General features: G+C 41.8%; 1 protein-coding gene across 4 annotated transcripts in view; it reads right to left on the bottom strand.

The window, feature by feature from the left end:
* LOC115153340 (zinc finger MIZ domain-containing protein 1) overlaps window positions 1-26,190 on the bottom strand; it is a 196,875-nt gene that overhangs the window by 120,618 nt on the left and 50,067 nt on the right. For all 4 annotated transcript variants that reach the window (XM_029698685.1, XM_029698683.1, XM_029698686.1 and 1 more), the window contains exon 2: window positions 13,317-13,432. The gene's annotated coding sequence lies outside the window, so the exon portion shown is untranslated. The remainder of the gene's footprint in view (window positions 1-13,316; window positions 13,433-26,190) is intronic.

Here is a 26,190-nt window from a genome sequence, read left to right on the forward strand (position 1 = left end):
AATTTAGTAAATTCACCGGAAGTTTTCGGTGGGTATGCTCGTTCTGAACATCACATGCTAATGTAAAAAGCTGGTTTTTGATATAAATATGAACTTGATTGAACAAAATATGCATGTATTGTATAACATAATGTCCTAGGAGTGTCATCTGATGAAGATCATCAAAGGTTAGTGCTGCATTTAGCTGTGGTTTTGGTTTTTGTGACATATATGCTTGCTTTGAAAATGGCTGTGTAACTATTTTTGGCTGGGTACTCTCCTGACATAATCTAATGTTTTGCTTTCGCTGTAAAGCCTTTTTGAAATCGGACAATGTGGTTGGATTAACGAGAGTCTTATATTTCAAATGGTGTAAAATAGTCATATGTTTGAGAAATTGAAATTATAGCATTTTTAAGGTTTTTGTATTTCGCGCCATGCTCTACCATTGGATATTTGGCGAGGAGTTCCGCTAGCGGAACGTCTGTCCTCAACAGGTTTAACTAACCTCTAGACGAGCTTCAATGCCATACAACTCTCCTTCCGTGGCCTTCAACTGCCCTTAAATGCAAGTAAAACTAAATGCATGCTCTTCAACCGATCACTACCAGCACCTGCCTGCCCATCCAGCATCACTACTCTGGACGGTTCTGACTTAGAATATGTGGACAAATACAAATACCTAGGTGTCTGGTTAGACTATAAACTCTCCTTCCAGACTCACATTAAGCATCTCCAATCCAAAATTAAATCTAGAATCTGCTTCCTATTTCACGACAAAGCATCCTTCACTCATACTGCCAAACATACCCTCGTAAAACTGACTATCCTACCGATCCTTGACTTTGGCGATGTCATTTACAAAATAGCATCCAAACACTTTACTCAGCAAACTGGATGCAGTATATCACAATGTCTAACATACTGGTAACTGCCAAAATAAAAGAAACACTAAAAGGATACAAAGTATATTTAAAGCAGGTTCTTCCACACAGGTGTGGTTCCTGAGTTAATTAAGCAGTTAACATCCCATCTCTGTCTTTGTTTCTCTTACTCGCTCTCTATCGTTCCCTCTCTCATTCCCACTCTGTCTTTCTCTCTATCGCTCTCTCGTTCTCTCTGTCTTTCTCCCTCTCCTCTGACCATGCAGGCAGAGCAAGCCGTGACAGCAACTGCCACCTCGCCACACCATTTGTGAAATTATTCAAATGAGGCTATTGTTTTGTTGTTTACTGACTTGAATGGCTAGACAGACAAAAGGGAACATGTTTCAATTATTCATTAACAATCTCCCTTCCTCTCTCTTTCCCTCTCTCGTTTACTTTCTTTATTTTTTCCTTATTTTCCCTCTCTCTTATTACCTCTCTCTCAATCCCTATCCCCCTTCCTCTTCCTCCCCCACTTTCTCCCCCTCCATCCCCACCCCCTCCCACCCTTACCTTCCCTCTCCTCATAGGCGTTATGAAAAGCAGAGCCATTAAGGAATGTGTCCCTTCTTGTGATGTGGAGCATATTACAACCATTCATCAGAGGAAGGGGACACCTGACAGGCCGGCAGACAGAGAGCAGTCTCTGGAATCACATAAAACCATGTCCCTATATACAAAAGTATGTGGACACCCCTTCATATTAGTAGACTCTCCAATTTCAGCCATATCCGTTGCTGGCAGGTGTATAAAATCGAGAACATGGCCATGCAATCTCCATAGACAAACACTGGCACTAGAATGGCCTTACTGAGCTGACAAGGTAAAAATCTGTCGTTCTGCCCCTGAACAAGGAAGTTAACCCACGGTTCCTAGGCTGTCATTGTAAATAAGAATTTGTTCTTAACTGACTTGCCTAGTTAAATAAAGGTTAAATAAATTAAAAATGAAAAAATAAACTGAAGAGATCAGTGACTTTCAATGTAGCACTGTCATAGGATCCACCTGTCCAACAAGTCAGTTTGTCAAATTTCTGCCCTGCTAGAGCTGCCCCGGTCAACTGTAAGGGCTGTTATTGTGATGTGGAAAAGTCTAGGAGCAACAACGGCTCAGCCACGAAGTGGTAGGCCACACAAGCTCCCAAAATGGGACCGCCAAGTGCTGCAGTGCGTAGTGCCCAAAGAACGCCTGTCCTCGGTTGAAACACTCACTACCAAGTTCCAAACTGTCTCTGGAAGCAATGTCAACTTCATGAAATGGGTTTCCATGGGCGAGTAGATGCACACAAGCCTAAGATCACCAGGCGCAATGCCAAGCGTCAGCTGGAGTGGTGTAAAGCTTGCTGCCATTGGACTCTGGAGCAGTGGAAACTCGTTCTCAAGAGTGATGAATCATGCTTCACCATCTGTCAGTCCCAAGGACGAATGCATATTGCCAACTCTAAAGTTTGTTGGAGGATGAAAAATGGTCTGGTGCTGTTTTTCATGGTTCGGGCTAGGCCCCTTAGTTCCAGTGAAGGGAAATATTAATGCTACAGCATTACATTCTATACGATTCTGTGATTCCAACTTTGTGGCAACAGTTTGGGAAAGGCCTTTTCCTGTTTCAGCATGACAATGCCCCCATGCACAAAGCGAGGTCCATACAGAAATTGTTTGTCGAGATCGGTGTGGAACAACTTGACTGGCCTGCACAGAGCCCTGACCTCAACCCCATCGAAAACCTTTGGTTGGAATTGGAACGCCGACTGCGAGCCAGGCCTAATCGCCCAGCATCAGTGCCTCACCTCAATGCTCTTGTGGCTGAATGGAAGCAAGTCCCCACAGCAATGTTCCAACATCTAGTGGAAAGCCTTCTCAGAACAGTGGAGGTTGTTATAGCAGCAAAGGGGGGGACAAATCCATATTAATGCCCACGATTTTGGAATGAGATGTTCAACAAGCACCTGTCCACATACTTTTGGTCATGTAGTGTATCATTCTTAGTATACACTCTACAAGGTGTCGAAGGCGTTCCACAGGGATGCTGGCCCATGTTGACTCCCAATGCTTCCCACAGGTGTGTCAAATTGGCTGGATGTCCTCTGGGTGGTGGACCATTCTTGATACACATGGGAAACTATTGAGCATGAAAAACCCAGCAGCGTTGCAGTTCTTGACACACTCAAACCGGTGCGCCTGGCATCTACTACCATACCCCATTCAAAGGCACTTTAATCTTTTGTCTTGCCATTGAAGTGGATTTAACAGGTGACATCAATAAGGGATCATAGCTTTCACCTGGAGTCACCTGGTTGGTCTATGTCATGGAAATGCACCGGTGATCCATGCAGTGCAAAAAAAATGAAAAATACGTTTTAAGTGTAAATGTTACAACAACTTATAGCTACGTTTTGTTATTTGGAGTTATTAAATACTTTTTAATTAGGATCGCAGCATATTATGCACATCTGCAAACATAGCAGCAAATGCTGGACAAATATTATTGATCTCTTTTGTTTTAATATGTTAAAATACACAACACCCTATGCACCAGAGTATGTGAGCAGAGAGGAGCTAGAGCGGACTGAAGAGCTGAGCCCAATTTGACTGAAGCGAGATCCAGCCTCGACCTTTTTCGCTCCTGTAGCGGTCACTTCACGAGCTCAGGGCATGCCCGGCCCAGCATGCATTTGTAATCTACTTGTGTGCTGCTATAGCCCCTTGCTTTAGCTACTGTCAAGAAGTTCCCTAAATATTTCCATAAAGAAACACACAGGTGCTAAATCAAGGTGACTTACAAAGATAAGGACCAAGAGCAAGAGAGGGAGTGTGGTGATTTAGTGTTCACAAATAAATAACCATTGTGGAATATGAAAAGACACGTATCCCAAAAGCATGCTACGTGCACATGTTAAAAGAAAGGAACGAGGTGGGTAGATAACTAAGTGTGTCATTGTAGCAAAGTATATTGCTCAAAAAAATAAAGGGAACACTAAAATAACACATCCTAGATCTGAATGAATGAAATAATCTTATTAAATACAAAAAGTATTTAATAAGATTATTTCATTCATTCAGATCTAGGATGTGTTATTTTAGTGTTCCCTTTATTTTACATAGTTGAATGTGCTGACAACAAAATCACACAAAAATAATCAATGGAAATCCAATTTATCAACCCATGGAGGTCTGGATTTGGAGTCACACTCAAAATTAAAGTGGAAAACCACACTACAGGCTGATCCAACTTTGATGTAATGTCCTTAAAACAAGTCAAAATGAGGCTCAGTAGTGTGTGTGGCCTCCACGTGCCTGTATGACCTCCCTACAACGCCTGGGCATGCTCCTGATGAGGTGGCGGATGGTCTCCTGAGGGATCTCCTCCCAGACCTGGACTAAAGCATCCGCCAACTCCTGGACAGTCTGTGGTGCAATGTGGCGTTGGTGGATGGAGCGAGACGTGATGTCCCAGATGTGCTCAATTGGATTCAGGTCTGGGGAACGGGCGGGACAGTCCATAGCATCAATGCCTTCCTCTTGCAGGAACTGCTGACACACTCCAGCCACATGAGGTCTAGCATTGTCTTGCATTAGGAGGAACCCAGGGCCAACCGCACCAGCATATGGTCTCACAAGGGGTCTGAGGATCTCATCTCGGTACCTAATGGCAGTCAGGCTACCTCTGGCGAGCACATGGAGGGCTGTGCGGCCCCCCAAAGAAATGTCACCCCACACCATGACTGACCCACCGCCAAACCGGTCATGCTGGAGGATGTTGCAGGCAGCAGAACGTTCTCCATGGCGTCTCCAGACTCTGTCACGTCTGTCACGTGCTCAGTGTGAACCTGCTTTCATCTGTGAAGAGCACAGGGCGCTAGTGGCGAATTTGCCAATCTTGGTGTTCTCTGGCAAATGCCAAACGTCCTGCACGGTGTTGGGCTGTAAGCACAACCCCCACCTGTGGACGTCGGGCCCTCATACCACCCTCATGGAGTCTGTTTCTGACCGTTTGAGCAGACACATGCACATTTGTGGCCTGCTGGAGGTCATTTTGCAGGGCTCTGGCAGTGCTCCTCCTGCTCCTCCTTGCACAAAGGCGGAGGTAGCGGTCCTGCTGCTGGGTTGTTGCCCTCCTACGGCCTCCTCCACATCTCCTGATGTACTGGCCTGTCTCCTGGTAGCGCCTCCATGCTCTGGACACTATGCTGACAGACACAGCAAACCTTCTTGCCACAGCTCGCATTGATGTGCCATCCTGGATGAGCTGCACTACCTGAGACACTTGTGTAGGTTGTAGACTCCGTCTCATGCTACCACTAGAGTGAAAGCACCGCCAGCATTCAAAAGTGACCAAAACATCAGCCAGGAAGCATAGGAACTGAGAAGTGGTCTGTGGTCCCCACCTGCAGAACCACTCCTTTATTGGGGGTGTCTTAGTAATTGCCTATAATTTCCACCTGTTGTCTATTCCATTTGCACAACAGCATGTGAAATGTATTGTCAATCAGTGTTGCTTCCTAAGTGGACAGTTTGATTTCACAGAAGTGTGATTGACTTGGAGTTACATTGTGTTGTTTAAGTGTTCCCTTTATTTTTTTGAGCAGTGTATTTATAAACTAAAAATCTGATCTCTTAAAAGTACTGTTCATTTTCGTTCTATTATCTATACAATAGGCCTGGCATATTCCCACGTTCAAGGAGCTTTCCGTTTTGATTGGGTTATTTTGCCTAAAAACCATTAGGCCTACCTATAGAAAATGTTAAAAAAAACAACTCTGCATCTCTGCCCAGCCTGGCAAGAGTGGCCAAACTGGTGTTCAGCATCCCCAGTGGCTCGTCAAGTGTGGAGGCACCATCGCATGAACCTGAAGCCACAGACTGGCCAAATTCCTGTTTCTAAAAATGAATTCAAAAAATGAATTCAAAAGCACTAATAAGTAATTTTTTGTTTCATTTGTATTTCATTCTAAGTAAGTCACAGCCTACATGTGCAATTTATAGACTATAACGATGTAATACAAAAGGAATGTTGTTTAAATGCTGAGGGCTTTATGTCCCTATCAGCATATTGTGTCTTACTCGCAAATGCATCACAATGAATTTCTTTGTAGGTTATAGCCTTGAAATAAATGAAATAATATAGCCAAAATAATTCATTTTCGTTTCTTCTTAGACTACCTGTCTGGCTCCTGACCTATTTAGAGTGTTTATATGATGTTTAATATGACATGTAGCCTATTTGAAATGATGTTCGCTTCTTACGTTCACCTTTTCATGTTTATTCAAATACTTTCATTTAAATCCATATGGTTCGATTTCAATACTTAAAAACCAATTGGTAGGTTCAGGTAGACACAAAATAATAAATAGGGTCAATTTGGAGCAGCAGTTTTTTCCTGCTGCTCCAAATCGTTTTATTAGCGGAGCTGTAGGAAAGCACATGGCGAGCAAGCACTGCTCCATGAGCGATAAGCGAGATTTCCAACCGCTCAACTCTGCTCACATGCTCTGTTCTGCACATACGTGGACATTATAAATGGTTATGTTTTTTCGAATAAAACAATGGCCGGTTTGGGTCACAGTTGCACATGTTTTTGTAAAAACAATGAGGCTATGTCTGGCCTGCCAATTCGTTGTGTTTTTTTCAATATTGCCCGTGCTCTGACTGAGACTGACACCCCAGGGCTAGCGTAACAATCTATGTAGCTAGCTATTTATTTAGCAAGCTACAAACACAGAGCCTAACGTTAGCTAGCTAGCTAGCTGCTTGGAGGATGTCATGTCATGTCATTGGAGGAGTGGGTGAGTGACAAGACTTTTTCCCCTCATATCGTTTTCGGTGGCTACAGCTAGAGTACACGTGTCATTTGGTTAGCTAACAAGAAATGTGAATCACTTTGCTATCTAGCTAGCTATGCTGAACTTGAACAACTGTTATCCACAGTTAGCATATCTCTTAGTTGTCAATCAAATGTATTTGGCATCGATCAAATGGGCGGGCTGGCAGGCAAGTTCCCATTCAGTTGTCAAAACATGGGTTGTAACAAGCATGTAACAAGCAGGCAAGCTGCAGAAGGATGAGCAGGCCACTATTCCCCATCGTTCATCAGTGCAATTTTGATGGCCAACTAGCTTAAAAAGTTTGAGAAGGTTTATCTAATGTTCCCTCATTAGATTTTAGCTCATCTCGCTCTGGCTAGCATTAATTGTTGATCTTATTGATGTGCATAGGCAACTGAGGGAGAGAGCCTACCTATTCATGGTTGTTTGATCAATAGGAAAGTGAAGTTCCCAAATGTAAGAGGACTTCCGTGATATTTACAGTACATATTTGCAGTAATCCATTAAGGTGTATTTTCTGGCTTTTGGAGAATGCATTCTAATGGTCTAAAGTCGCGCTGTTGCTACTGCCTGTAAACACACAGTCCAGTTCAAAGTGAATGAAGGCAGGCCCATGTGGCAAATGGCTTATTTGCATATAGACCTACTGTAGCTCTGATTGGCTATGGAGCACCAGTCTGCGTAGACTCCAGTCCTAGAGAAGACAGATTTTTATTTGGTTTTATTTACTGCAGTGACTATTAATTGTCCAAACGTATGGCAGCTTTCCCACTGTATATTGCTATAGAACTTTCACAAATGCCTTACTATACGTAATTCCCAAACATTCTATGAACTTATAAAAACGTGAAAATGACCACATCTACAATGGCTTGCAAAAGTATTCACCCCCTTGGCAGTTTTCCTATTTTGTTGCCTTACAACCTGGAATTAAAATAGATTTTTGGGGGGTTTGTATCATTTGATTTACACAACATGCCTACCACTTTGTAGATGCAAAATATGTTTTATTCTGAAACAAACAAGAAATAAGACCAAAAATGGAAAACTTGAGCGTGCTTAACTATTCACCCCCCAAAGTCAATACTTTGTAGAGCCCCCTTTTGCAGCAATTACAGCGGCAAGTCTCTTGGGGTATGTCTCTATAAGCTCGGCACATCTAGCCACTGGGATTTTTGCCCATTCTTCAAGCTCTGCTGGTGTACAGCAATCTTTAAGTCATACCTGTCACGTCCTGGCCAGTATAAGGGTTAATTAGTATTGTAGTTTGGTCAGGACGTGGCAGAGGGTATTTGTTTTATGTGGTTCAGGGTGGTGTGTTTGTTAAAAGGGTGTTTGAATAAGTATTCCGGGGTTTTGGGGCACTGTTTGGTTTTCATGTATTTCTATGTTTAGTCTAGTGTGTGTGGTTCTATGTTGAGTTAATTGGGGTTAGACTTCCAATTGAAGGCAGCTGTTTGGTGTTGCCTTTGATTGGAAGTCCTATATTAGTTGGGTGTGTTTGTCTTGTATTTTGTGGGAGATTGTTCTGTGTTGAGCCTTATGCTTTGCCAGACTGTTGGTTGTTCGTTCATTTTCTTGTTTTGGTATTCATTTTGGAAGTTAAATAAACGTCAAGATGAGCCTGCACATACCTGCTGCGTTTTGGTCCTCCTTCACCGACGACAACCGTGACAATACCACAGATTCTCAATTGGATTGAGGTCTGGGATTTGCCTAGGCCATTCCAAGACATTTAAATGTTTCCCCTTAAACCACTCGAGCGTTGCTTTAGCAGTATGCTTAGGGTCATTGTCTTGCTGGAAGGTGAACCTCTGTCCTAGTCTCAAATCTATGGAAGACTGAAACAGGTTTCCCTCAAGAATTTCCCTGTATTTAGCGCCATCCATCATTCCTTCAATTCTGACCAGTTTACCAGTCCCTGCCGATGAAAAACATCCCCACAGCATGATGCTGCCACCACCATGCTTCACTGTGGGGATGAGGTTCTCGGAGTGATGAGAGGTGTTGGGTTTGCGCCAGACATTGCATTTTCCTTGATTGACAAAAAGCTCTATTTTAGTCTCATCTGACCAGAATACCTTCTTTCATATGTTTGGGGAGACTCCCACATGCCTTTTGGAGAACACCAAACGTGTTTGCTTATTATTTTCTTTAAGCAATGGCTTTTTTCTGGCCTCTCTTCCCTAAAGCCCAGCTCTGTGGAGTGTATGGCTTAAAGTGGTCCTATGGACAGATACTCCAATCTCTGCTGTGGAGCTTTGCAGCTCCTTCAGGGTTATCTTTGGTCTCTTTGTTGCCTCTCTGATTAACGCCCTCCTTGCCTGGTCCGTGAGTTTTGGTGGGCGGCCCTCTCTTGGCAGGTTTGTTGTGGTGCCATATCCTTTCCATTTTTTAATAATGCATTTAATGGTGCTCCGTGGGACTTTCAAAGTTTCTGATATTTTTTTATAACCCAACCCTGAACTGTATTTCTCCACAACTTTGTCCCTGATCTGTTTGGAGAGCTCCTTGGTCTTCATGGTGCCGCTTGCTTGGTGGTGCCCCTTGCTTAGTGGTGTTGCAGACTCTGGGGCCTTTCAGAACAGAACATATACTGAGATCATGTGACAGATTATGTGACACTTAGATTGCACACAGGTGAACTTTCTTTAACTAATGTGACTTCTGAAGGTAATTGGTTGCACCAGATCTTATTTAAGGGCTTCATAGCAAAGGGGGTGAATATATATGCACGCACCACTTTTCTGTTTTTCTTTTTTTATAATTTTTTTAAACAAGTTATTTTTTTAATTTTACTTCACCAATTTGGACTATTTTGTATATGTCCATTACATGAAATCCAAATAAAAATACATTTAAATTACAGGTTGTAATGCAACAAAATAGGAAAAATGCCAAGGGGGGTGTCACGTCCTGGCCAGTATAAGGGTTAATTAGTATTGTAGTTTGGTCAGGACGTGGCAGAGGGTATTTGTTTTATGTGGTTCTGGGTGTTGTATGAGTTAGGAGGGCATTCGATTTAGTATTCCGGGGTTTTGGGCACTGGGTGAGTTTCATGAATTCTATGTTGAGTCTAGTGTGTCGTTTTCTATGTTTGGTTAATTGGGGTTGGGACTCAGTTGAAGGCAGGTGTTGTCTATCTGCCTTTGATTGAGAGTCCCATATATTAGGGTGTGTTTGTTTGTTATTTGTGGGTGATTGTTCTGTGTTTAGCCTTGTGCCTTACCAGACTGGTTTTTGTTGATCGTTCGTGTTTTGTTATTTTTGTACGTTCATTTTTTGTAGTTAATAAAAGTCAAGATGAGCCTGCACATACCTGCTGCGTTTTGGTCCTCCTTAACTGACGACAACCGTGACAGGGGGTGAATACTTTTGCAAGCCACTGTAAGTGTTCAGTTCTCAGTAAATGTAAAAAAAGAAAAAGATGGTTGTCATATTCTTCCTGGGGGTGTTTATGAACAGATTTTAATAAGATTTAATGTTTTTAAATGCTGTCGGTTCCACTTTAAAGCTGGTAAATAAAACTGTTGCTGGCCAAAGTGACTGGGAGAATTTGTTTCTGCTTAATAATAATAATAATAATAATAATAATAATAATAATAATAATAAACCTGAATGTTTTATTTCATATTATGAGTCAAGTTTTACCTTGCTTCAAAGTAGCCTATAGGCAAAATCCGACCATGTAAATGTGGAGGCAATTATTTTAAAAAGACTTCATAGGCGGTGCCTGAGTTTACAGTTTGGGGAAGCTTACAATTTATCCTCCCGTTCTGCATGCCAATTATGATTTTAATTTGTGCATTTTCGTGGAACAGTTTCATTTCAATAATAACGTTTTGGTTTCGCAAAATCATTGTTACCTGGTTAATCATAAAAATCTGGATTAAAATGATAAAAATCTAAAAGTTGAAACTCAACTAATGCGAGATCACCAGGCTCTGCCATATGGACAGACTGATACACCGTGATCCATTGGCGGCTAAAGAAATGAGCGCATGGAACTCATAGCCTATAGGCCAATGCAGCAGCAGGCCTATAATTTCCATTGCTCTTTCACACCGAGGATTGGTGATTATCGAGGGGGAGATTGTTAAGATTTTACTGTGAGGAACTATAGTTTTAATGTATTATTTAATGTATTATCATTCGCAATGGATGTTAAAAAAAACACTTTGCTCGCTCAGGCGCACACGCTCCCTCAACATTATCAGGACAGAGAAACCAGATACATCCTCATTGCTTACATGGAGCACTCCAAACAAAAGACAATGGAAAAATTGACAAATCTTGTAAATTATGGTTATGAAATAAACCAAAACTTGTTTCTCACAATTGTAGCAGATTGTGAACTCTGCAAACCACGTTTCCACTCCGAGAATGGGAACTGTAAATAACTGTAATTAATACATGCATTAACCAATTTTTTATATATACACTAGATGGCTGACAGGGGGAGCTGTTTTGAAGCCACAGCGCCACCATCTTGGCACTCCCCCACTATTGTAAAAAAAATACTTTGGAAGCTCGGGAAATGCATTTATTAATGTTTACATTTATTCTATTACAGACACCTAAATGCGTACTTTTAAATGATATTATGTGAGCTAAATGTAAACATTTAACATTTGAAAATATATAGAAACAGTTTCCTTAAAGTATAATTACTGTCCCCACTACAACAGAGAAATCCTTAGACATGTAATTCTGTCCTGTAAACATTTAATTGAAATACTGTAGAATTCCATTCATTCCTATGGAGGACTACTTTTCTGAGGTGTGCCAATATAGCCGACCGGTGGCATCAATCCTCTCATTGGTCAATACATTGCATCAGCAATCCAGGGATTGTATACATCATTGGCATTAACAGAAACGAATGTATCCAGATGACGGGGATTAAGAATATATTTACTACTGGTGACATATGTAATGGGGAATTGATCCAAAAAGATCAAAGGGCAAACAATTCACACAATGAAACAATGAATGCGCAAGAATTGATGGGAGACAGCTGAGTCCTTCTGGAGAGACTCGTCTATATCTTCGCCACACACCCCTCCCCTTCTTGTTGATGCAACAGTTTAAATTATACTCAAGACACATTATCTTCACACATATTTTAGATGCTTTTCACTGACAGCCCTAACTCAATAAGCAACTAGGCCTATTGCCACGCGCACTGCCCAAACTGCGGGCTTCCCAAATAGGCATAGGCCTACGAGCTTGTGATTTTAAGCAATCCACATCTATTTTTTAAAAGAAGCTAAGGACCGTGGATTCCTCTGTAGCTAAGTCATGGTTTCTGGTGAAGTATAATGAATGATTTTACTTATTTCTGTATAGACAGGAGTAATTATATAACTTCCTTATTGAATCCAGAGTTATGCCATTTCTCTCATGTTCTATTGTTTTTCATATCAACTTTATTTTATTGTCCAGAAGCCAAAGGTACATTCCTAGTCATATTAGCAACCTATCCTGGTTGTTGCATCTTTAGATTCCCCCTTTTTCTAAGTTTCAAACAGAAATGTTCATCTCTGTCACATATAGAACTGCCATCAGGTGTGCTGTTTAGAATGGGGATTTCACACTAATTGCATTTTGACAAATGTTTGAAAATGATGTTTTATTGGCTGCTTCATTACATGAGTTGCATGTTCTGTTAAGATGCATTACCATAATCTAAATGTGATTTCTGACATTCTAAGCACCATGGCTATGCACCCAATGGATTTGGGTCTGGTAAATTTATCAAATGACTGGTAAATTAGAATCTTCCCAGTCACGTTGTCTGGCACCACATTCTCCTAACGGAAGCCCTGACAGACACACACACACACACACACACACACACACACACACAGGAGAGGAGAAACACTGGGATGCTGCCCTTTGTGTTACAGGAATACATTTTCCTCAAGTCAACATTATGAAGAGAGAGAAAGGGAGGGAGAAAGATGGAGGAAGAGAGAGAGAGCGGAGAGAAAATGGGAGGAGAGGATGCAACTTTCCTTTCAATGTGCACCCTCCCTTTCTCTGACTGGCTGTCAACCTCAGTTTCAAGCTTCACACCCAATCCTCTCTCTTCTGTGAAAGGTGTTAGTCCTTCAATCCAAGCAGAGAAAACATTTCCCCTGGTGTGACTTGTTTTCATTGTGCAGCCATGACAACAGCTTTCCCAATACATAAAAAATCATTAAACTGGGGAAGCACTTCTGTATGTGTGTTTGTCAGACCAGAGTTCAAACACGTTTATTTGATTATTTGTAATTTAAAATACGTCTTTTCTGTGCATTTGAGTATTTTCAAATACATTATTTCAAATACTCCTAGGACCTGGGTTCAATACAGGAGTATTTATTTGAATTTCAAAATACTCTGTGTGTTTGTGTATTTTCAAATGCATGCCAATACCTTCCAAGTGCATTTCTAAATACATTCCAATATTCAAATACTTTCAAATAACAAATATCTGAATATCAACTTCAAAATGTATGTGTAAGTAATTGAAATCATTGAAATAGTATTTGAACCCGGGTCTGGTGTGTGTGTAGGAAGAGGATAAGAGGGGTCGTTTGCCTACCTGTGTGGACTCTGACCTGGGCTGGGAGTGATGTCACAAGCCCCCCTCACCCCCACCCCTCCCTTCATGTATATCCTTCAGGAGCGGTCCTCACTGGTCTTCACCTTACACCGGACCTGACAGAGAGAAGGAGAGGGAAGGGAAAAAGGCTGTTCAATTTCTGCAAAGAGCTACAAGTTTACAAAGATTGTTCCTGCTGCGAAAATGCTGTGTGTGTGTAAACCCGGGTCATAGTGCGTGCCTCGAGACATTAGTTGTTAGCCCACTGAGCTAAAGCCTCGGGTACTAGCTCTGGGAGGTCACACTAGTCTTCAAGTTTACTCATCATATGAGCATAGTCCAAAGAACCACCTCTATCACAAGTGCATTCTGCAAAAATATGCAAATATGTCTGTCTGCAGCACCCTTTCATCCAAGTGAAACGCTACGGTGAAATCCTCAAAGAAATGACTCACGTTAAACGAGAGTCAAGTCTCTATCTGTGACTTTAAACAGTGTAACTCTAAGCTGTGTGCGTGTGGATTTCCGTTAGGAAAATGTGGCGCCAGAAAACTTGACTGGGGAAGATTTTAATTTACCGGACATCTGAGAAATGTACCGGACCCATATGCATTGGGTGCATAGCCTATTAGGGCGTCTACCCACGGTGATCAGAATGACAGAAATCACATTTCGATGATGGTAAGGCATCGTAACAGAACATGCAACTCATGTAATGAAGCAGCCAATAAAACATCATTTTCAATGAAAATCTCTGTTTGAAACTTAGAAAAAGGGGGAATCTAAAGATGCAACAACCAGGATGGGTTGCTAATATGACGAGGATTGTGCCTTTGGCTTCTGGACAATGAAAAAAAAGTATATATTAAAAACAGAACAGGAGAGAAATTGCAAAACAGCGTGTCGAATAGGGATGAAAATGGAAATAAATGTGCCAAAATGATATAATTACTAGTGTCTATATTGGAAAAAAAATGTTATAATTCAAACTACTTCTCCAGAAAGCATGATAGCCACAGAGGAATCGGGGATCGTTAGCTTCTTTAAAAAAAATCTATGGATTGTTTCAAATCACAAGCTCTATGCCTATTTGGGGAAACCCGCAAATTGTGCAGCGAATGGCAATAGACCTAGCTGATTATTGAGCTGCGGCTGTCAATGAAAAGCATCTCAAATATGTGTGAAGATAATGTGTCTTGAGTATAATTGAAAATGTTAAGACAAGAAGAAGGGGAGGGCTGTGTGGCGAAGATATAGGCAAGTCTCTATCCAGAATGGCTCAGCTGTCTCCCGCCAATTCTTGTGCATTCATTTTCAATGTGTGAATAGTTTGCCCTTTGATTTTTTAAATAAATTCCCCATTACATATGTCACCAGTAGTAAATGTACCGTTAATCCCGTCATTTGGTTACATACATTTATTTTAATGCATGTATTAATCACAGTCATTTACCGTTCTCATTCTCGGAGTGGAAACGTTGTTTGCAAAGTTCACAACCTGCTACACTTGTGAGAAACAAATCTCGTAACCATCATTTACGAGATTTGTCCATTTCTTCATTGTCTTTTGTTTGGAGTGCTCCATGTGAGCAATGAGCATGTGTCTGGTTTCTCTGTGTTGATAATGTTGAGGGAGCGCGCACGCATAGAAGTACCTGGCCTCCTGCGCGGAAATGTAGGAACGTGTTTTTTTAACATCCATAGCGAATGATAATACAGTGTATTCAGAAAGTATTCAGACCCCTTCACTTTTTCCACATGTTGTTACATTACAGCCTTATTCTAAAATTGATTGAATTAAAAATGTTCCTCATCAATCTACACACAATACCCCATAATGATGAAGCGAAAACAGGTTTTTAGAAATGTTTGCAAATGTATAAAAATAAAAAACAGAAATACCTTATTTACGTAAGTATTCAGACCCTGCTAATGAGACTCAATAGAGCTCAGGGGCATCCTGTTCCCACTGATTATTTTATTTAACTAGGCAAGTCAGTTAAGAACAAATTCATATTTACAATGATGGCCTACCCCGGCCAAACCTTAACCCGGATGACGATAGGCCAATTGTGCGCCGCCCTATGGGACTCCCAATCACAGCCGGTTGTGATACAGCCTGGTATCGAACCAGGGTCTGTAGTGATGCTTCTTACCTTGAGATGCAGTGCCTTAGACCGCTGCGCCACTCGGGAGCCCCTTGAGATGTTTCTACAACTTGATTGGAGTCCGCCTGTGGTAAATTCAATTGATTGGATATGATTTGGAAAGGTACACACTTGTCTATATAAGGTCCCACAATTGACAGTGCATGTCAGAGCAAAAACCAAGCCATGAGGTCGAAGGAATTGTCCGTAGAGCTCAGAGACAGGATTATGTAGAGGCAGAGATCTGGGGAATGGTACCAAAAAATGACTGCAGCATTAAAGGTCCCCAAGAACACAGTGGCCTCCATCATTCTTAAATGGAAGAAGTTCCTAGAGCTTGCTGCCCGGTCAAACTGAGAAATCGGAGGAGAAGGTCCTTGGTCAGGCAGGTGACAAAGAACCCGATGGTCACTCTGACAGAGCTCCAGAGTTCCTCTGTGGAGATGGGAGAACCTTCCAGAAGGACAACCATATATGCAGCACTCCACCAATCAGGTCTTTATGGTAGAGTGGCCCCACTCCTCAGTAAAAGGCACATGACAGCCGCTTGGAGTTTGCCAAAAGGCACCTAAAGACTCTCAGACCTTGAGAAACAAGATTCTCTGGTCTGATGAAGCCAAGATTGAAATCTTTGGCCTGAATGCCAAGTGTCATGTCTGGAGGAATCCAGGCACCGCTCATCACCTGGCCAATACCATCCCTACGGTGAAGCAGGGTGGTGGCAGAATCATGCTGTGGGGATGTTTTTCAGCGGCAGGGACTGTGAGACTAGTCAGGATCGAGGGAAAGATGAACGGAGCAAAGTACAGAGAGATCTTTGATGAAAACCTGCTCCAGAGCGCTCAGGACCTTAGACTGGGGAGAAGGTTCACCTTCCAATAGGAGCACGTCCCTTTAGCAGACAGCCAAGACAATGCAGGAGTGGCTTTGGAACAAGTCTCTGAATATCATGAGCGGCCCAGCCAGAGCCCGGACTTAAACCCGATCGAACATCTCTGGAGAGTCCTGAAAATAGCTGTGAAGCGACTCTCTCCATCCAACCTGACAGAGCTTGAGAGGATCTGCAGAAAATAATGGGAGAAACTCCCCAAATACAGGTGTGCCACGCTTGTAGAGTCATACCAAAGAAGACGTGAGGCTCTAATTGATGCAGGAGAAATCCCACTCAAAATAGGCTCTGTATGCTGTGCGTGTGTGATAGTTGCGTTGGATAAATAAGACAGGCCTACACGATGACTAACAAAAATACACACAGGCCAATTTTATTCCCCAAAATGTTGCAAATTAACCTATAGACCGATAAAGCTCTTTAACCAGGTAGAATCCCCGTGTCGATTGGTACAGATGTAAACCAATGTTAACCAGTGTTCTGAATCTTTACAGTGATCCTATAGGCTGCGATGACAAAGTCAAAGCTTGTCGGTTCAAAGCTCTTAAAACCACAACCTTTACTTTAGGCCTGCTGTGGGAAATCATGGCTTCTCATAACTCCTCTTAATATACACAAACACACGAGAGAGAATACACAAGCCACTAGAGCATGCACGAACAAACTCACACACACACACCTCTCCTTATCATCAGAGTTGTCTGGGGAGCCAGCAGGGCTATAAAGCTGAACAGCGCATCGCACACCTGAACACCACAGAGACAGAGAAAAATACAGAGAGAGACAGAGAGAGAGAGATCAAGATCAATGACCGTTCCAACACTAGTGCAAACATGAGGAAAGAGGGCGGAGATAGTCACTTCCACTACCCCAGACAAAGGTAGAGAAACAGACAGCTAAGCCTCAGAGACGTAATCATCTATATGCAGAAAACGGAGCTGCAATTTAAACCAAGATAGGATGTGTGTGTGTTTGATAGGTTTTGAGATGCTGTATAGCAAGGCCTCCCTCTGAATCAATTCACAACGAGGGAGATAGAAAGAAACCATTTTCCTTTTGTGGAAATTAAACACTTTACTATAAGCCGTCTGTTAGTGTGATGCTTATCTGGAGGAAATTTGCACAGGAATACCATTTCCCACAACAAACAGGTCAATTGTTGAACCTTCTTAAAGGAGAATTTAGCTTTTTTACAACCAAATCTCATATTTTTTATGTAAATGTTTTTTTTATAGAAGGGTCCAGACACTTGTTTTTTGAGAAACTTACCCCAACTAGTGATTAACTTCCTCATCCTCATTGTGCAGTAATGCCCCAAAAACACCCATATACTGTACATCCTTTAAGAAAAGAAAACGCTGTCAGTATAGTGATGCAGGTCTTTGGATGTTGTACATATGAAATTGAGTAATTCCCAAACTTTATTCGCAAAGTTCTATTCCATTTTGTTGTGACTTGAGCGATACCTCTCCGTCCATTCTAGCAGCAGGCTCTCTCTCTATCTCTCCATCTCTATCGCTCTCTCTCTCTCCTGCAATATCATCAAAATCTTTTATTTCCTCCCTCATAAATGTCAACAGTGAGGGGTTTGGGAGCTCAGAGGCTGTATGTGTTTCACTCAAACATCAGTTGTAACAAAACCCTGTGGACTCTGTCTGTGTCAGCAGAAGAGAGAGAGAAAGTGTGTGTGTGTGTGTGTGTGTGTGTGTGTGTGTGTGTGTGTGTGTGTGTGTGTGTGTGTGTGTGTGTGTGTGTGTGTGTGAGTCTGGTTTACCCGCCCGCCCTCCTGACACTAGCTCCAACCCCTGCTAGCGCCCGGACGTATCCAATGACGTAAGGCCATCCCAAATCTCCAGCACACATCTCACCAAAACATTATTTGTGTTTTTGGCCGTCAGGGCAGTCTGTTCCCTGCTCCCTGCCCTGCGAGCCTCTGTACTGAACAGGAACACAAAGAGGTCTTGAGGCGGTTCAAACAAGGCTGTGTTGTTAAAAGGAGCGGAAAGAAAGGCAGGGCCATATGATAAAGTATCTAGGCAATTCCACGGTAACGGAATTGCGCCGAGATTCAGATTTTTCACTTAAAATGTACACCAAACCAAAAACACTGAACTCAAAGGTTAACAAACCATAAAACTCTATGCACAAAAACTACTTTTAATCATTTACACTGAACATTTTACAAAAACATTTACTTGAAGAACTGTGCAGATGCAAAGTTTGGTAACAGTTTGGTAATTTCGGTTAAAAAAACAATTGTGACCACGTTTTCCAAAAACTGTGTACAGTACAGTAGAGGACAGTACAATAGAGTATAGTCAAGTAGAGTATAATTCAGTACAAGACAGTACAGTAGAGTTCATTACAGTACAGTAAAGTAGAGTATAGTTGAGTGCAGTACATTAGTGTACTGGACTCTACTCCACTCTATTCTACTATACAATACAGTACAGTACTGAACTATAATCTACTTTTCTTTACTGCACTGTGCTCTACTGTACTGTAATGTACTTTACTGAACTATACTCTTCTTTTCTTTACAGTACTGCACTCTACTCTACAGTCCAAATGTATAATTGGTTCAGATTTGGTCGGGACCAGACCAAATCTGAACCAATCATGGACGTTTATGTTTGGGCCAAATGAAGGCCGGTCCAGACATCTGTGGATGTTGAAATCAAGGCCAGGGTGGACTGACAAAATGTCAACTTATTTTCAACGTCCATGGATGTCCGGTGTAGGTCAGTGCTCAGTGGGTGAGGATGCTGGTTACAGGAGAGAGAGAGAGAGAGCGAGAGAGAGAGAGAGAGAGAGAGAGATCGAAACTGACCTGGCCCGCCACAGGAGCCGCTAGTGCGACAAGGATATCCCTGCCGGCCTAACCCGGACGACGCTAGGCCAATTGTGCGCCGCCCCATGGGCCTCCCAGTCGCGGGGTCTTTTAACTTTATTGCCGTAAATTAAAATGTGCGGGCGGATTCTCTCTCTGTGTTTGGATCCAATAATAAGTACCTTGGTCTATTCTTGATTTAGAATGAGGAAGGTGTGAGCCATCTAAGTATTTAAATCATTAATACAGTCTAATAATGTATTTGTGGTGCTAAAATCCTCTGGTGACACAGAAATGTAAAGTTGTGTATCGTCTGCGTAGCAGTGAAAATCAATGTTATGCTTTCTGATAACACTGCCAAGGGGTAACATGCTGTATATAAACTGAACCATATCGGACCCAAACTCGAACCTTGTGGAACACCACATGTGATATCTATTGTCTCTGAGTTATTTTCACCAAGGGTGCTAAAAAACTCTTGAGCGGTTAAATAGGTCCTAAACCAATTTAGAACTGGACCGAAGAGGCCAATCCACCTCCTCATTCTGTCCAGAAGGACATCATGGTCAACAGTGTCGAACGCAGCACTTAAGGACAGAGAGCTGTTTGGCATCTGTGTTGGCTCTAAGATAATGTACCACTTTAACTAAGGCTGTCTCTGTACTGTTGTGGGACAATAAATCTGATTGGATTTTATTTTTAAATACAGTTGGTACTTAAAAATAATTTTGCTATTTGAAAACCAATTTCTCCGGCCCATGTTGCTTCCAACAGTTGTGTGAAGTTGGCTAGATGTTCTCTGGGTGGAGAATCATTCTTAATCTTGATACACATGGTAAACGGTTGAGCGTGAAAAACCCACCAGCGTTGCAGTTCTTGACAAAAACCGGCACCTACTATCATGACCCATTCAAAGGCACTTAAATCTTTTGTCTTGTCCATTCACCTGTGAATGGCACACATACTGTACAAATCCACGTCTCAAGGCTTAAAAATAATTCTTTAACCGGTCTCCTCCCCTTCATATACACTGATTGAAGTGGATTTGACAAATGACATCAATAAGCGATGTAGGGCTGACCCCATTTAGTCGACTGGTCGATTGTTTGGTCAACAGGCTATTGGTCGACCGAGATGTTTTTAGTCGAGCAGTGGCAAATATATATAAAAGATATGGCACGCGAGACGCCTGTCTGACTCACGCCTGTCTGAGTGGACTAATCCATTGTGGAGGCCTGTCTGAGTGGACTAATCCATTGTGGAGGCCTGTCTGAGTGGACTAATCCATTGTGGAGGCCTGTCTGAGTGGACTAATCCATTGTGGAGGCCTGGGCGGATGGCACACCAGTATCACCAGTAGTACATCTACTGTTAATTCCCACATTTTATAATCTACAATGTTTGTTTGGTTACAGTAATTTCTGTTAACACATTCAATATATTATTATTATTAATATTAATATAGTCTTACCGTTGTCATTGTAGGAGTAGACACGTTGTTTGTAGAGCGTACAACCTAGGCTACACTTGTGAGGAAAAAGTGTTGGTTTATTTCATTCCATTTCTGAGTTGTCAATTTATTCATTGTCTTTTGTTTGGAGCACTGGAGTCAGGACACGCACCTGATTACACATAGAACTAGGCCTAGGCTACCTGGCCTGCTCACAAATGTAGGCTTATAAATGTGCCCATTTGGAGATCTGATACTATTTCTGATTGTCTTAACTTACGACCACTGTGGAGCTTTTCAAAGTAATTAGTTCTTCACCTCAAACAGCAAGTAAACAAACCCTGTTTTTACATCCATTGAGAATGACAATAGTTCCTCAACGTAGCCTATTTGAAAAATCTTTCCAGCTCTCTCTCTCCCTTTTGATAACCACTCAGCATGAAAGGGGAAAAATGTCATGCTCTGATCCGTTGGAAACGTTATAAAATAGGCCTACCTGATTACTGCTTATCCCTTGCCCAACATATCCTACAGCTGTGTCTGTCTGTACGGAACTCACTGGTCTAGGAAACTCTGAGGGCCCAGAATAGTTTATACAATGTTGCAAGTTTGCTAGCACCAACTTCAGGCTGCACCCAAGTTAATAGTTGATCAACTGTTTCAAGTTCCTTGCAGACAATCCATGCATAGCCAAAGTGATTTATAGGATACTTTCTACCTGTGGGCTGCAATGTTTGTATTTGTTGGCTTTATGTAGGCTATTTTTACATATTGGCAATGGCAATATAAGTTACTTTTAGATTTGTATAATTTTAATTTAGATTGAATTTTGATTAACCACATGACATTGATTTTGAGATATGAAGGCTTTATTATAAATGAAAATAAACTATTCCACGAAAATGTGCATATGAAAATCATAACTGGCATGCAGAGCAGTAGAAATGGTACGATAAATTGGCACTCCAAATGGAAAAGGTTGCCGATCACTGATGTAGCCTATTACTGGCAACTTCAGGAGCTTAATGGCAGAATCTGCGAAGGCTATATTGATCTCCGGCTCCCTCTTTACAAATGAATGTCTTCATTTTTAATTGCAGTGCTTAAAGCATCAGGCAAAGTAGCCTACATATAGTTGATTTTATTCAAATATAGGGTGTGTCTATATATGGAAAAATACATGTTTTAAATTTTCAAACAATCGATTGGTTGAAAGAACAGACGACTCACGGTCGACCAAGATTTTTTTAAAGTCGGAGACAGCCCTAAAGGATCATAACTTTCACCTGGATTCACCTGGTCGGTCTATGCCACGGAAAGAGCACGTGTTCATAATGTTTTGTGCACTCAGTTAATATATAACTTAATTCCAAAAATAGACGCTGTTTTCATTTGACATCCAATTTGACATGCTCCTTTGAACTTCACGCATTGGTGCTCATGGGTCCTTTTACATGGAAACGACCATCTCAGAGTAAGCGTGTTAATGTAGGATCAAGTCCCCGCCTGTCCATATGAGCATATTCATTATGATCTAAAAGGCTAAACTAATCCTAGATCAGCACTAAGACCTTTTATGAATACAGGCACTGGTTATATACAGTTGGTTGTCGCAGTTCTCACAACAAAAAATCTAGAGAATTCTATACATTTGCAGTATCTAACATTCCTGGTTTTCCCTACTTAAGTACATATACCATCATTTTCACAGTCACAGCAGAAAATCTAGAAAAGTCCCATGAATATAGTAACAGTTTAACCATACCCCGGTCTCTCCTACTTCTGCACACATTTCCAGTTGTTTACAAGGTAGCTGAGCTTATTATCACAGCATTCCCTGGCTCATATTTTCTTTTTGATTTAATTTTCAATCGCTTACACTGTCTTGGCTGAAGCATAAAGGCAACACATGATAACATCTTGTATGATTACAAAGTCAAAATCATTTTCAAAGAGCACCCATTTACACACCGGTAATTTGGTACAATAACATGAATCATTGAAAGGGTACTGTGCGCATGCTACTACTCAAACCATAGGTGTCTTCTATCTGAAGAGTTTGTCATTGAGAGTCATACACATGATTACACCACCCATGCAACTACCACTGCCCTCCCGTCTATTCTCCCTTCCTCCCTCCCTCCCTCCCTCCCTCCCTTCCCTCCTGCTCCGTTTGACATGTTGAAGACATTTGAGATAATCGCAGCGATGTCTCTGTGTTTTCCCAGATCGTATCTTCAAAGAGCAGGCGGCTGGTGACTTGTACTTGAAAGGGAAAGGAGTTGTGGAGAGCTCATGTTCAGAGAGGAGGGAAAGAGTTGAGGAATGCTATCACGCTTCTGAGGAGTTGAAAGGTCTGCTCTGGTCTGTTCTGGCTGATTGTGTGTGTGTTTGTGTGTGTGTGTGTGTGTGTGTGTGTGTGTGTGTGTGTGCACGACTGGGTAGGTGGGTAAGTGGGTGGAAGGGGGAGGGGCGGTCGAACACAAACAAAGGTTGAGTTTCACTGACTGGAAAGTACACACCTGTTCCTCACAGGAGAGAGTAGAGAAAGAGAGAGACAGAGAAATAATTCAGCAAAAATATCCTCAGTGTACAACATAAAACACCAAATAATGGATGCAGAGCAGATTTACGCCGATAGCTGCTAATTATCAACACCCAGAAAAGAGCTGTTAAATTCTACAACCACCTAAAAGGAAGCGATTTGCCAACGTTCCATAACAAAGCCATCACCTACAGAGAGATGAACCTGGAGAAGAGTCCCCTAAACAAGCTGGTCCTGGGGCTGTTCACAAACACAAACACACCCCACAGAGCCCCAGGACAGCAACACAATTAGACCCAACCAAATCATGAGAAAACAAAAAGATTACACATCGGAAAGAATTAACAAAAAAACTGAGCAAACTAGAATGCTATTTGGCCCTAAACAGAGAGTACACAGTGGCAGAATACCTGACCACTGTGACTGACCCAAACTTAAGGAGAGCTTTGACTATGTACTGACTCACTGAGCATAACTTTGCTATTGAGAAAGTCCGCTGAAGGCAGACCTGGCTCTCAAGAGAAGACAGGCTATGTGCACACTGCCCACAAAATGAGTTGAAAAATGAGCTGCACTTCCTAACCTCCTGCCAAATGTATGACCCTATTAGAGACACATATTTCCCTCAGATTATACAGATACACAAAGAATTCGAAAACAAACCCAATTTTGATAAACTCCCATATCTACTGGGTGAAATACCACAGTGTGCCATCACAGCAGCAGGATTTGTGACCTGTTGCCACAAGAAAAGAGCAACCAGTGAAGAACAAACACCATTGTAAATACAACCCATATTTATGTTTATTTATTTTCCCTTTTGTACTTTAACTATCTGCACATAATATGACATTTGAAATGTCTTTATTCTTTTGGAACTTTTGTGAGTGTAATGTTTACGGTTAATTCTTATTGAGAGAGAAAGGGAGAGAGAGAGAGAAAGTCTGAGGGAGAGGGGTAAAACACTCTCACCTGTGAGACCTGATAGAGAAGTAAATCACAGAGCTTATCTCAACAGCACACCCTCCTACACCTTACAGTCATACACACACACGGCCATGTCAATCAAGAGGCCATACAGACCACTGCTGGGAGGTAAAATAACACTTTTTCCTGGAGCTTTTGGAGTCATCAAAGGCTGGCGGTTCTTCCAACCTGTCTGAGCTGTGACGGGCGTGGATGTGTAGCTATGTGTTCATCTGTCTCAGTCTGTACATACCCTGATCTGCAGAGAACTCTGTAGCAGATGGTAATGGTCTCTACAGATTCCTCCTACCCCTACTCATCACCAGCAGAGTTTCAGCAGGTCACACGCATCAGAGCTGTTAAAACAAACAATTCTATATTACAAACATCCCTGTGTGACCTGGAAAAACCAAATAACATTCACATCACTCACACACACATCCGCACACGGGCACACACACGCACAAATGCAACCGTACACACACGCATATATATACACACACATACACACAGTTAATATCGTCAGAGGGTGAAGGTGGAGAATGTTTCTCCATTGATTCATGATGAGTCATATTAATGCTCTGACAAGAATTGGAATCAGTAGCTGTACGCTGTACGCTGTACGCTGTGTGTGTGTGTGTGTGTGTGTGTGTGTGTGTGTGTGTGTGTGTGTGTGTGTGTGTGTGTGTGTGGCTAATATCATATACAGCTGATGAGCAGACACACTCCAGAGATAATGATGAAGAACTGTTCTTCTGAGAAGATAAGAGTGTCATTAGGCTCTCTAGAAGAGAAGAGAGGAGAAGAAAGGAGAGATGAGTGTAGGGGAGGAGGAAAGGAGAGAACACTTGAAACCAAATCACAGCCCATTCCATCCCAATCTTTCTCTGTCTTTATCTCCCCTCTCTGATCAGTGTTCCATCAGCCATCACAATGGCAGTGAAATACGGTGCGCCACCCGTGTAGTGTCAACACCGCCACCCGTGTATTTACATCACGTATTTCCCCCTGTACATGGTGCCACGGCCTGGCCATGTGACCAGATGCAGAGATGAAGATTCATGTGAACTGAGAGGGAACAGTGGTGACTAGAGTTGGAAAGGGTCGGAAATTTCCTGGAAATTTTACATGGGAAGTTAAGCCCTGGAATTTGGGGAATTTTGGTTAAATTCATCAAAACAATTTTCTTTATAACAGTGAACCTTTTTTGTGGGATACACCCAAGGCAATTCTAGGTCTTGTGGCATATTTTGGTTAAACTATCCCCAATTCAATGGAATTGCAACCCTCTGCATGCACAGTGCATTCTTCCATCATGTGTACAGCTGATTCTCAAGATCTTGCACACTAATGAGATGCTTTGAGCCCACACTACTACACTGTCTGAGCCAAGGACTACATGATTTCTGGTAAGTTTTGATTACAATACTGTGTGGGGTGAATATATTTTATATGACATACATGATTTTTTGTTAACTAGTAAATAGTAGACTACAGCAAAGTGTGTTTAAATCATTTCTAACTTGTTAACAATTTCTACTAGTTAGTTTCTGCTACCATGTGGGTTTTAGCTTGCTTGAGCTTGCTAACTGAGGAGTGTTAATTCACCTGTTTCCATACATATTTCATTTTAAAACATGTATCTTACAAAGGAATTGTTTAATCTAACTGCTTAACTATTTATCTGTACATGGAATTGTATTTGTTATTTTTTAACAGTTTTTTTCTCATCTTTATAGGAAAAAGCCATGGGCACTTTCTGAATTGTGGAGACATTTCACTGCAGCTAATGTAGAAGGAAAAGCAGTGTACATTTGCAAATACTGTGCCAAATCATATGTGAAGAATGCATCAAAGATGCAGAATCATCTGGACAAGTGCATAAAGTTCCCTCAACGCTCACAACAAGCAACCTCTGACAAAAGTCCCTCTACTTCTATTTGAGGTGAAAATGATAAATCGGACACATTATCGATAGCAACAGCTCACGGTCCTCCTGGAATCAGAAGTTTTTTTGACTCAATGGAGGAACGTAGTCAGAGAAATG

This window comes from Salmo trutta, chromosome 18 (assembly GCF_901001165.1).
Source record: "Salmo trutta chromosome 18, fSalTru1.1, whole genome shotgun sequence".
In the NCBI taxonomy this organism is placed as follows: Eukaryota; Metazoa; Chordata; class Actinopteri; order Salmoniformes; family Salmonidae; genus Salmo; species Salmo trutta.